Below are 13,119 nucleotides of genomic sequence, written 5' to 3' on the forward strand. Positions count from 1 at the left end.
ACAAGAACAAGTCTTTAGGACTCCAAGTGTCGTCCCTCCGTAGATAGTCCACAGCACGTCCGGATCCGCCTTAAAATTGACCAACTAGAATCGCCCTTAAGGTACTAATAATTTCGGCACTTTTAGGCAAGGTATGTGACTGAATTTTTCTCTCAAAAACTCACTTTGAATACTTGAAAACTCGTTATAAATTGTGAACCCAGGCCACATATTTATAGGGGTATGGAAAGAGAATTGGAATACTACTAGGATACGAATTAATTAAATTAGAATCCTAGTGGAACTCTTATTTAATTAATTTATCTTTTAAGATTAGGAATTTAATCATTAAACGAATTCTATACGCTTTAGGATTCGAGTAACACACTTCGAGTAATACGCTAGCACCGCACGCAGGCCTTGCGGCCCACGCACAGCGCCAGCCCACTCGTCGCAGCCCCGCGCGCGCGCCCAAGCTTCGGCTGGGCTTGGCTTTTGCGCTGGGCCTGGTCGCATGCTTGGCGTGTGGTTGTTGCGCTTGGCTTGCTGGGCGATGGCCCCGGCTTTGTGCTGGGCCTTCGTCTGGCAGGACTCGTCCGATGCTAATTCGTACGATGCGCTTCCGATTAAATTCTCGATTCCGGAATTCATTTCCGATACGAACAATATTTAATATTTCCGATTCCGGAATTAATTTCCGTTTCGAACAAATATTTAATATTTCCGTTTCCGGAATTATTTTCCGATTCCGATAATATTTCCGATTCAGACAATATTTCCGTTTCCGGCAATATTTCCGATTCCGGCAATATTTCTATTTCCGATAATATTTTCCGATACGTACCATGTTTCCGTTTCCGGCAACATCTACGACTTGGATAATATTTATATTTCCGATACGATCCATATTTCCGTTTCCGGCAATATCATCGTTTCCGGAGTATTCATTTGCTTGCCTTTGACGATCTCAGCTCCCAGTGGAACCAAGATCCGTCGATTCCGAATATCCATAGATGGAGTATTTAATGCCATTAAATACTTGATCCGTTTACGTACTATTTGTGTGACCCTACGGGTTCAGTCAAGAGTAAGCTGTGGATTAATATCATTAATTCCACTTGAACTGAAGCTGCCTCTAGCTAGGCATTCAGCTCACTTGATCTCACTGAATTATTAACTTGTTAATTAATACTGAACCGCATTTATTAGACTTAACATTGAATGCATACTTGGACCAAGGGCATTATTTCCTTCACCTACAAGCACGAGTATTTCCTTCACTATCCCCAGTGGAGTCGCCACTGTGAGGGGGTCGAAAAAGCACGAGGCTAATGCGTGACCTCGTCCCTCGTGGGTGTGACGCTTCTTTTTGTCAAATCAAGTGTAATTGGATTTCCTGTGAGTTTACACCCAATTGACTAGTAATATAGGAGTCGTCATTCAGTTTTTAACGACAATGAGAAAAACTGACAAAACCCGGTTATCGTGACATAAAGGGAGTGCAATTATGTTTGACCACGACGGCCGTAGGTTCCCTTGTGATGCCTGGTGGTGGGGATCGCTCAACGTACACCCGCAAGGTAGAGATTGAGGGTTCGGGGGACTGTAACTACCGAGAGGAGTATTCGCTCTTCGATAACTCCAGAGGCAGGATATCCTTACTAGCTCAGCATAAATAATTGAAGGGACATGCGTTAACTATTAAACTAATCTGAGTTGATTTTATCAATATGCAACATATAGTACTACATCGAGCGCGATTATTTGGTTTAGATTGTTTTAAGGGACCTAGCATGATAATCCAATTTCCCAAAAATATCATATTTATTAAGCGTGATCGAACAATCAGATTTTAGTTAGTTTAACAATTCATAAAAGGGCGAGGAAAGAAATTAAACCATGGAAAAGGGACACATTACGACGCACCCTTGAGAGGTGCGTCACGGTTCTCAGAAAACTAACCACTTTGACTTTGGTATTTCTCCTTTTATTTAACGAATCTCAAATTATGGGACGGGATACGTTCTGTTCGATTTGTGGATCGATTGCGACAGAACGCGTGATCGGTTTTGTAGCGTGAGGCTTAGGCTTAGGGGTTTAGAGTCAATACTCAGAATAATAATTGTGTGTTGTGTTGTTTTCACGTCGAACTTAAGGCCCTATTTATAGAAAAGAGTTCGTGGAAAGATAGAATTGTAGAGCTCTAATCCACGAGGAATTAGGAAAGAATACGTCCCAGGTATTTTCAGCGCCCAAGGTTGGGCGTCAAAGATTTCGGCGCCCAGCTCTGGGCGTTGAAAATAGGATCCATGCAATTTCAACGCCCAGGGCTGGGCGTTGAAATTGATATTTGGGCTGTTTTCTTAGTCAGATTCGGATTCCTAGAATCCGGAGTGTATGAGACTTAATCGAGTCTTTTAGTGCGTATTAATTTTATGATGTAATGCATCTGGGCCCGTTACGAACTCTAGGCTCGTTAGGATTTTAATTAATACGTAACTCTTATTTTTGAATCGTATTAGGAATAGGATTCTCTCGCAATTTCTATCTCATTTAGGATTTATGTTGGAGTGCAACACCTAATTCTGACAGGTTTCTATCTTTTATGACTTGCCACTTTTAACAACAACCCATTACGACAGTTACTATTTTTAGCATGTTTCCATAAATAGCAGGTTTCGGGTGAAATGAAAAGGGTGATTGAGATTCATTATTTTATAGGAGATGCGTTGTCAAGTGCAGATTTACGTTTTCATCATCGAACCTTCCCTTTCAGGAATGGGGACAAAAGTAGGTGTCTACAGATATTTACATGTTTTTTTTAATCTTTGTGCACAACTGAAATGGTACAAGTAAAAAGATCGAAGGAAGTACCACATGAATTGTTGGCGGTATATTAACTGTATGAATGAATTTGTCTTCAGTACGATGTTGGATTTTTAAACCATAGCCGACCCCTCATACGTTTTTGGCCAAGATCAACCACTACGTTGTAGGTGAATTGTATACTCCCTTAGTCTCTCCGCTACCTATTCCGTTTAGAGCCGTCAAAAACTGACGCGGCCCAAAAATCCGACCTGAACCAACCAAACCCGTAACCGACCAGGACAAAAAAAAATTGGTAAAACATGTAACTTGAAACCCGACTCGAAAAAACCGATAACTGATTTTAACCCAAACCCAACACTAGACCGAAAGATGACCGATAACCAAACTGACCCCGACTGAACAATGATCTGAACCCGATTCGATACCCGACAATGATCTTAACCCGATTTTTACCACATAACCTGTTAGTGACTCGAGTTGTGTAATAAATGTTTTACGCGTGAATATTTTGAGATGACCAAATCAGTTATTGACTTAATCTTAACTCGTGTTCCGAAGTGAACCCGGCCTAAATTTTAACCGATCCGAAAATTATCCGATCCGAACTTGACGCTAAACCCGAGATTAACTACTACAAACCCGACTATATAAGATCATAACCCGAAATTGTACCCAAACTGAACATGACTCAACCCGAACCCGACTTGTACCCGAAATGAGAAAAAAAAACGCGACATAACCCGACCAATAACCAACCCGACCGAATCAGGCCTATACCCGAATTATAAAGTAACCCGATACGACCCAACCTATTCATGACCCGAGATCCGAGATGACTCGACCCGGACACAACCCGATCACCAGATAACCTATTTTGACAGCTCTAATTCCGTTACATGATATTACGTTCATTTATTTTGGCATAAGAGTATAAGACTAGAGTTCCTTTTTGTGGGGTTCTAAAATTTTCTGCCACTAAAACTAGAATCTTGAAATGGCATAATAGTGAATACTACATCAGTCGCAGTCGTAGTTTCGTAGATGCTTAAGAATCCGGAAGAAACCCACTAACTCGATGCGGACCCCTACCTAAAAAGGCAAGAAACGCATTTGGTTTGGTTTTGATATTTTGAAGCCCAAAAGGCCCATCTAAAAAATTAAAAATAATTGGATTCATTTGATAATAGTTAGTTATTTCCAATTTAATAAGAGAATATATTTGTAAAATATTCTCATTGTTTAGCTACGTATTATTAAAGCCTTAAAGGTGATTAAAAAAAGACATACCTTGTATAAGAAAAAAGTCTTTTGAATATATGTATGACCAATTTTTCACATGTTCAAAAACTTTAAATAAACAACTTATACCAAACTAAAGATATTCAAACATAACATGAATACTAGATGCATACTTTAATGTACTCCACCACTATATGTTTTACTTTTTATGTTTTGTATATGGAATTATTATGAGATGATTCGAAAGAACATGTTGTTAGGTTATGATACATATGACAATTCATAAATCATGCGGAAAAACCATAAAGCCAGGAAAACATACTATTTACACATAATTATTTAGCATAGTTTAGATGCATACTCTTTGTTGTGTGCCCTCCCTAGCTACGCCCGAACCGAACAAGAACAAGTCTTTAGGACTCCAAGTGTCGTCCCTCCGTAGATAGTCCACAGCACGTCCGGATCCGCCTTAAGATTGACCAACTAGAATCGCCCTTAAGGTACTTAGAATTTTCGGCACTTTATAGGCAATTGTATGACTGAATTTTGCTCTCAAAAACTCACTTTGAATACTTGAATGCTCTCTGTAAATATGTGACCCTAGGCACCTATTTATAGAGTTATAGAAAAGGATTTGGAATCCTATTAGGATACTAATTTATTTAATTATAATCCTACTAGGACTCTAATTAAATAAACTAAATCTTTTAGGATTAGATTTAATCATATGACAAATCCCGGTAGCTTTAGGATTCGAGTACCACACAAACACACACGCACGCACAGCAGCCCACGAGGGGCGCCATGCGCGCGCGCGCAGCACGCGATCTCGCAGCCCACTGCCGCAAGCCCACACGCTGCCGTAGCCTTGGCGCGCGCTGGGCCTGCCTTGCGGTGGGCCTGGCGCGGCCTTGGCTGGTGCGTTTGTGGCGCGCTGGCTTACTGGGTGATGGCCCGGCTTCGTGCTGGGCCTTCGTCTGGCAGGCCTCGTCCGATGCTAATTCGTACGATACGCTTCCGATTAATTTCCCGATTCCGGAATTCATTTCCGATACGAACAATATTCAATATTTCCGATTCCGGAATCAATTTCCGTTTCGAACAAATATTTAATATTTCCGTTTCCGGAATTATTTTCCGATTCCGATAATATTTCCGATTCTGACAATATTTCCGTTTCCGGCAATATTTCCGATTCCGGCAATATTTCCATTTCCGATAATATTTTCCGATACGTACCATGTTTCCGTTTCCGGCAACATCTACGACTTGGATAATATTTATATTTCCGATACGATCCATATTTCCGTTTCCGGCAATATCATCGTTTCCGGAGTATTCTTTTCTTGCCTGTGACGATCTCAGCTCCCACTGAAACCAAGATCCGTCGATTCCGAATATCCATAGATGGAGTATTTAATGCCATTAAATACTTGATCCGTTTACGTACTATTTGTGTGACCCTACGGGTTCAGTCAAGAGTAAGCTGTGGATTAATATCATTAATTCCACTTGAACTGAAGCGGCCTCTAACTAGGCATTCAGCTCACTTGATCTCACTGAATTATTAACTTGTTAATTAATACTGAACCGCATTTATTAGACTTAACATTGAATGCATACTTGGACCAAGGGCATTATTTCCTTCAGTCTCCCACTTGTCCTTAGGGACAAGTGTGCATTTCCTAATTCCTTTGTCGCTCGATGCTTGCTCTTGAACATAAGGTAAGAGTTGTCATCCTTATTATGTCCAGAGGTGTTCCTCGGTTTCAGAGTTCAACTGATCAAATAAACAGATAATCATAGCCTATGATTCATCCGAGCACGGCCATGCATTTCACAGTTTCTAGCTCTCCGAGTGGCCTTGTTCAACTTTTAAGCATCTCATCCCGATTTATGGGAGGACAATCCCAATCTTGCGATCTTGAGATTAGACTTCGTTTGATAGGTGATTACCTGAGCGTTGCCTTTATAGCCTCCTTTTACTGTGCGACGGTTGGTCAACGTCAAAGCAACCAGTTCTCAAACAAGTAATCTCAAATCACTCAGGTATTGAGGATTTAGTGTCTAATAATTTTAATGAAATTTACTTATGACAGATTTTCATCTCTTACAGTAAAGTTTCATAGGTCTTGTCCGATACTAGTCTTCCCAAAGTAAGTATCTATGCAAATGATTATGACATTGCCATGTCCACATAGTTCAAGAAACAGAACTACTAGTCATCTTGCATTCTAGTCGTCTAACGTTTTCTATGCGTCCAATTTTATAGAAAACTCCGACTAGGGACCATTTTCAACTTTTGACATTCAAGTTCACTTGATAGACATTTCTTAGTCACATGACTGGTCCTGACAGTCTATCTTGAATATATTGTCAAATTGAAGGGACTCATCATTTAATACTAAACCAAGATTAAATGGAATATGAAAACACATTTCATATATGATAAATGTTCAACCCCAATGTTTTATAACCATGGGCCTCAAACCCATCTTTAAAACAGCTCATGGAATTCAAAGCTATGCTTGATTTCCAGTGCCACAATGTGAGTGTTGTTTCTCACTTGTTGCATAGGTTTAGTTATCATGCTTTGCCAATCTTAATATCCTTTCATCGAATGTTCTTCGAGATATGATGATAAGATCTTTTGAGTGTGTTTATTTTGTGATCTATTCCTTCTAGCTACAAGAGTAGTTCTACGCATCTTGCAATGAAGAACCATCAAGTCAGAAGACATATGATCTACCCAAGTTCAGTGAAGAAACTCTTTAACATAAACAAACAACCCTGTTTCATTGCTTCTTAGGCAATAAGTACTTTTACTTCAACTGTTTAGGTTGCTAGTGATGCTTTGTTTGGATTTACTTATCCAAGCAGTTCACAGATATGTGGAAGACTTTCCAGTTGTATCTTAGAACATAGAAATTAATATTTAATTTCCCACGCAACAACTCATGGTCTCCAATCCATGTTGCCATTTCAAAACACGATGCTCTATAGCTCGTCCTTATCAATGGTTAACTCCAAAGGGTCTTGCTTGATCCTTTGCCAGTGTTTATGCGTGTAGCATCAATATTTAGCATATCTTTATTTCCTTGAATCAAGAACTATTCCTATGTACCATTTCAAGTACCATAAGTATTCTTGATCTCAATCTAGTTGATCTTTACTTAGATCAATAGAGATTGGTATATGTTCGTCATGCCTAAAGTCATACGATACGTTTTTGGCGATCCTCATATTATATCATACATGATAAATTCTTTTGCAGAATATTTCCCAATTGAATTCTATTCATGTAACTTTAGCTTATCTAGTTTCAGTAGATACTAAATTCAGCTAAATTCTTTGACATATAATATAGGTTAAGAATCTCATTTAGACTCTTTGATGTTTAACTTAGTAAATGCTTATACATAGTTCAAACATCCTTTACTTAGATTTATTCACATGGGTCGAATATCTCCAATGGAGACTTTCGTGTTTGATTTAGTAAATGCCATTACTTAATCTAAAACAATATTATAAGATCTTTGTAAATAGATCTTAATACCCAATATGTACTAAGTTTCGCCATGGTCCATTATTGATGAATAATTTCAAATCTAAGTCATTAGCATTTGAATGTTATTTCACAATAGAGAGATATGTGTGTGATACACATAGGACCAAATAAGTTTTTATGTACTCCCACTAAACTTCTTATACATCTATAAGAATCATGTATATTTTATGAAACTAAAATGCTTATTAGCTTCACTTAAAATACAGTTCCAATTCCCAATTGCTTCCTTAAATCTGTACTTAGATTTTATAAGCTAGCTTTCCTTTTCAAGCATTTATTTGGATCCACAAATTCTATGACATACCATGTACATATTATATTCCAACATTTGATTGAGGAATACGTTTTGTCATCCAATTGCCATATGTACCAATATGCAATCATTGCTTGAATTATAGACTGAAGCATTACGATTTTGCATGAGGTTTCAACACAATCCATGCCATGAATTTGCTTATAACCTTTAGCAACTAATCTAGCTTTGTGTGTGAACACAATTCCATGTTTGATGGTTTTTATCCTTAAAACAAACTTGCAACCAATAGGTGTGAAACTATTCTTGCAAATCAACAAAATTTCAATTTTGTCATCAAAACATTGAGTATGTTTTATGGCCTCTAACCATTTAAAACATTTGAGTCTATATATGGCCTCTAACCATTTTTAGGGAATCTGGGTTTCGTCATAGCTTTCTTACAGGTCACAAACTCATTAATCTTCATGATAATAGTTTGACTGTAAGTTGTAGGTTTCTTCACTATCTAATAGAAGAATTGCATAGTTTCAGTGACCTGAACTCCATGTTTCTTCACTATCTAATAGAAGAATCTCATAGTTTCAGTGACTTGAACTCTATGCCTACTTGGGTATAGAACATCAAACAATAGAATATCAATAGCCACTTGAAAGTCCTTTGAATATTCTGTTCTCCTTGAAGCACTTGTAAAGTCTTCTAAGAGATGTCTATTCTTTAAAAGCCACTTCTAAAGTCCTTAAAGAATACGTTCGGGTTTTCTGAAGCACTTCGAAAAGCCTCCGGAATGTCCGTTTATGTTTGTTGTTCGCCTCGAAGACTTTCGAGGTCTATTTTCTCCCACTTGTCATTTTGGAAACGAATCTCCAAAAGGACATTATTTCGAGCAAACAAACATTATGTTCTCAAAAATTCGTGGTAGAAACAATACCCTTGTGTCTCATTTGAATAAATCACAATGAAACATATATCTATACTTGGGGCCTTAGTTTGTTGAATAACAAACACTAAGCTCCCACTGAGTTTAGGAACTCTTTAGATATATTATTAAAAGATATTTTGAAATTACTTTTCAATAGCTTTGACGAATTTGGTTTAGTTTGGTGGTAGTTGAGCATTTTGTTTTTGAAATTATAGGAAAAGTCTTTATGATTCATCATTAATCGAATCAAGTACTAATTGACTTCGATTATTCCAACTAAGATATGCCATATCTTATGGACCTAGATTGTGAAATTACATCACACAATCATTGATGATCATATTTGGTCTCAAGTAATCATCAACATGATCTAACCTAGATCTTTATGATTTCTTGCCAAGTGGATTTTATACTTCTGAATCTTTGAACTAGCCAAACAGATTCAACTTATATCACATTTGAGTAAATAAACCTATATTCACTCAAATCCATGTGAAATAATAAAGTCATAAAATCTTTCTTTAGCTTTGAACTCTATTGTCTAGGCGTTCTAACAATAGTTCATATCTTTTGTTACTTTCAAAAAGTAAGACTAGTTGTCTTAAAATGATCTAGAAATCAATCAACTTTCAAAAGTCCATCAAAATAGAGCTTTTGAATGTTAACTTGTTGATATGGTCTAAGCAACAATGCCAAAGATTAGTGGAACTCAAATCAAGGGGTTGATTTGAACCTAGTAAAGTTCTTTAAAGAGTTGTTTGTTTTAATCAAGCATATTGACTCAACCTGTAATTGACCATTTCATTCAAACATTGTTTTTGTTTTTCTTGAATGTGAGTCTTTCTGTGTTTGAAAACAGAAATTTAGGTATGTTGATTATGGAACAAAATAGCCATTAAGTTCCAGCCTTTGAAAGGACTTAAAACAAACTAGATGACCCTACAACTAATGTAGCATTGCCATGCTTCATTTCCCACTTGTAGGTCATTAGTGTATCCTAGCTTCCATTGTTTGAGTTATTACCGAAGTAAGAACCTCAAGCGGTATATGATACCAAGGAAGTTTGATTGCTAGGTCACTTCTCTTTAAACATAAACTTATAGGTAGAAATGGAATCGTAAATTCCTTTCATTTGTTCCTCGTTTTCCTATTTCTTGTACCCTTTCTTATAGTCTTAAGAATTGAATTCTTTAGTGTTGACTTTTATACTTTGTTAGACATGTCCAATGTCACCCCAACAAGGTTCTTACCATTTAATTTATGTTGAATATTAAGTTTCAACTAGATGATCTTACCAGAAGCTTCTAAAGTTCTCTAAGCATCGATCTATTCGAATGTCTAGGGACTAGACTCATTCGAGAATTAAATGGACAAAGATATTAGGTTGTTAACCATTGGTAAAGCTGAGCGTATTAAACTCAATGCTTTATGATCTCAAAACTACAGTGTATTTTGAATTCACAAGCACCAATTGGTTTTCCATTCGACTTTGATGTTCGAAAACAACCATAAAAGTCGCTATAAGAAACGTACATTTTAAATTGCTCACTTTCTCTCATTTCCGTGAATCGTTCTTGGATTCACTACCAATCGAGGAAATTTACTGTTACCTTTCTAAAAGGATTTATTGCAGTGCAAGATATTTAATTATAAACAATAATTAAAACATACATTGAAGCATGCAAAGTCTAAACATTTATCATGAATAATAACTTGAAAATGAAAGCAATCATGCAATTTAAACAAGTCATTAGCATTTTATTCGAATTATGTGTTCCGGCAGGTGTGAATAAAATGATTCCAAGACCCTAAAATCATTGAAGAACTAAGCACAGTTTGTCGACTTAATCCTAAAACATCTTAGGTAAGCAAAAGCCTTTTGCTAATAGTCTAGAAACTATTCTTGGTTGATAGGTACGTCTAAGAACTTGTTAGGTAAACCTATCGATTTTGCCACGACATAAAAGGACTCCTTACTTATATCGTTGAGTTTCACCAAAACTAACATGTACTCACAATTATTTGTGTACCTTGCCCCTTTAGGACCAATAAGTAACACCTCGCTGAGCGAAAACTATTACTAGATTGATGTAAAGGATATCCAAGCAAGTGTATATTTTGGCATGGCACCTTTTAACTCAATTTTTAAGTTTGGAACTTAAGGCTCTTACTATGTTGGTTAGATTTTAAGTGAACTAAAATCCTTAATCATGCAACATAATCAAGCCGTAATCTCATGCATTTTAAGACATATTTAAAGCAATAAATAACTTAAAACATGCATAAGATAAATGTGATCTAGTATGGCCCGACTTCATCTTGAAGCTTTAACTTCAAAGTCCGTCTTGAAAATCTCCGTGGGAGGCACCATTTTCTTCAAATAGGATAAGCTATAATTAAAACTAATTACAACTATTTGATGGTACGCAGACCATATTTGAATTGAAAAACAACTTTGGTACTTTAGACCAATTACATTCAAATTAATGGTACGCAGACCATATTTTCTATCCTATTTGGGCCATACTAGTTACTTCATAACCTGCAAAACAGTACATATACAATATATATACCATTCACCCATTCATTATCATGAATGGCCGACATAGCTGGTTAGTAAAACACATTATGCATCACGTAAACATTTGCAGCAATTAATCAAGGGCACCAATAATCTACCAATTATTCAGTCCTTATTAATTCTAATCAAGTTGTTTTAACCTTGAGGATTTGTAGACCTAATCAAGAGTTTATGACTAAAAGGGCTCCCACTTAAACCAATAAATTCATATGCTTTACTAATTTTAAACATAAAAATGTATTTCTAGTCTAACCGGAAACATACAAATTTAATTAAAATTTAAAGCTCATATAAATTTATAATTGAATCCAAAAAGTTTAATTTAATTTCAGTCGTATTTAAATTAATTCATGATTTTAATTTTAGTAAAATAATTAGAATAAATAAAATTTATTATAATTACAATATTCAAAATTAAAATCCAAGAAAATAATTTAAATTATTAATTTTAAAATTAATTAAAATTACGTAAACTGAAAATTTCAAATTAAAATTTCAAAACGATCCAATCGCAACGCAACAACCCCACGCAACGTACGCCCATGGGCCACACGCACACAGCCATCGCTGGCCATGTGCGCGCAGCCCATGCGCTGCGTCGCATCGCTGCTGCTGCTCTCCTTCGCAAGGCATCACGCGAGCTGGTGCTCGCTGCGCGCGCTCGCCAGCGCTCGCCTTATGCGAGCCAGCGCTCGCTGCGCGCGCTTGCCAGCGCTCGCTTTATGCGGGCCATTGCTCGCTGCGCGCGCTCGCCAGCGCTCGCCAGTGCTCGCTGCGCGCGCTTGCCAGCGCTCGATCCTGCGAGCCATCGCTCGCTGCGCGAGGCATCGACGCTGGGCGTAGCACTCGTGGCACGCGAGCTTGCGCTCGCTGCGCGCGAGGCTCCGCACGCTTGCGCGAGGCAGTGCGCGCTGTGGCGCAGCTCGCTTGCGGCCCACACGCGACTACTGTGCCTTGCTTTCGCCCTCGCCCATTCGTCCATTGCTCACAGCCCACGACACAAGGCAGGGCTGCTGCCTTGTGCTCGTGCACCATGGCCTTGCTCATTGCATTCGTGCCGCATGGGCGACGAGCTCCCTTGCTCGTCGTTACATGCCCGCACTATACAACACCCCTTAAGGGTAACACGTAGCGTCCATTGCTTTGTGCGTGCAAGTTATATGAGCGAATCGCATAAAATTTAAAAAATTTATATTTAAAATTAATGACAAATTAATAAATAATATTAATTTCATAATTTTAGGGCGAAAAAATCGAAAAATTATTATTCAATTGATTTTCGATTAACATGGATTCAAGTCTAGGTCATAAAAATTTAAAATTTATCATAAATTTACAATTTTTATGGTGGTTTTTAATCATAGGTATCTAATTAAATTATAATTAATTATGAAAATCAAATTAATTCTAAATTATTCTAATTTTCAACAAATTAATCATAATTACAAATTAGATTGCATAATTAACAAGGCTAGGCATTCAAACTTGTTAAACATATACAGTAGGTCAATCAAAAATTCAAGATTTATCAACAAGAATCGCAAATATTTAATTTAACATCTTAAATTTACGAAATTTTGCATTCGAAAAACTAAAACCTCCGAAAAGTCATAGTTAGGCTTCGAATTTGAGAATTCTGGGTTCGGCAGAAAAACACTATTTTTGTCAAAATTTTAGAATGCCTTTTACATGCGGAATTGACACAAAAATCACTCGATTTGGATGAGTAACGAAGAAACTGCCGAAAA

The sequence above is a fragment of the Spinacia oleracea genome, chromosome 3, assembly GCF_020520425.1.
Source record: "Spinacia oleracea cultivar Varoflay chromosome 3, BTI_SOV_V1, whole genome shotgun sequence".
NCBI lineage: Eukaryota > Viridiplantae > Streptophyta > Magnoliopsida > Caryophyllales > Amaranthaceae > Spinacia > Spinacia oleracea.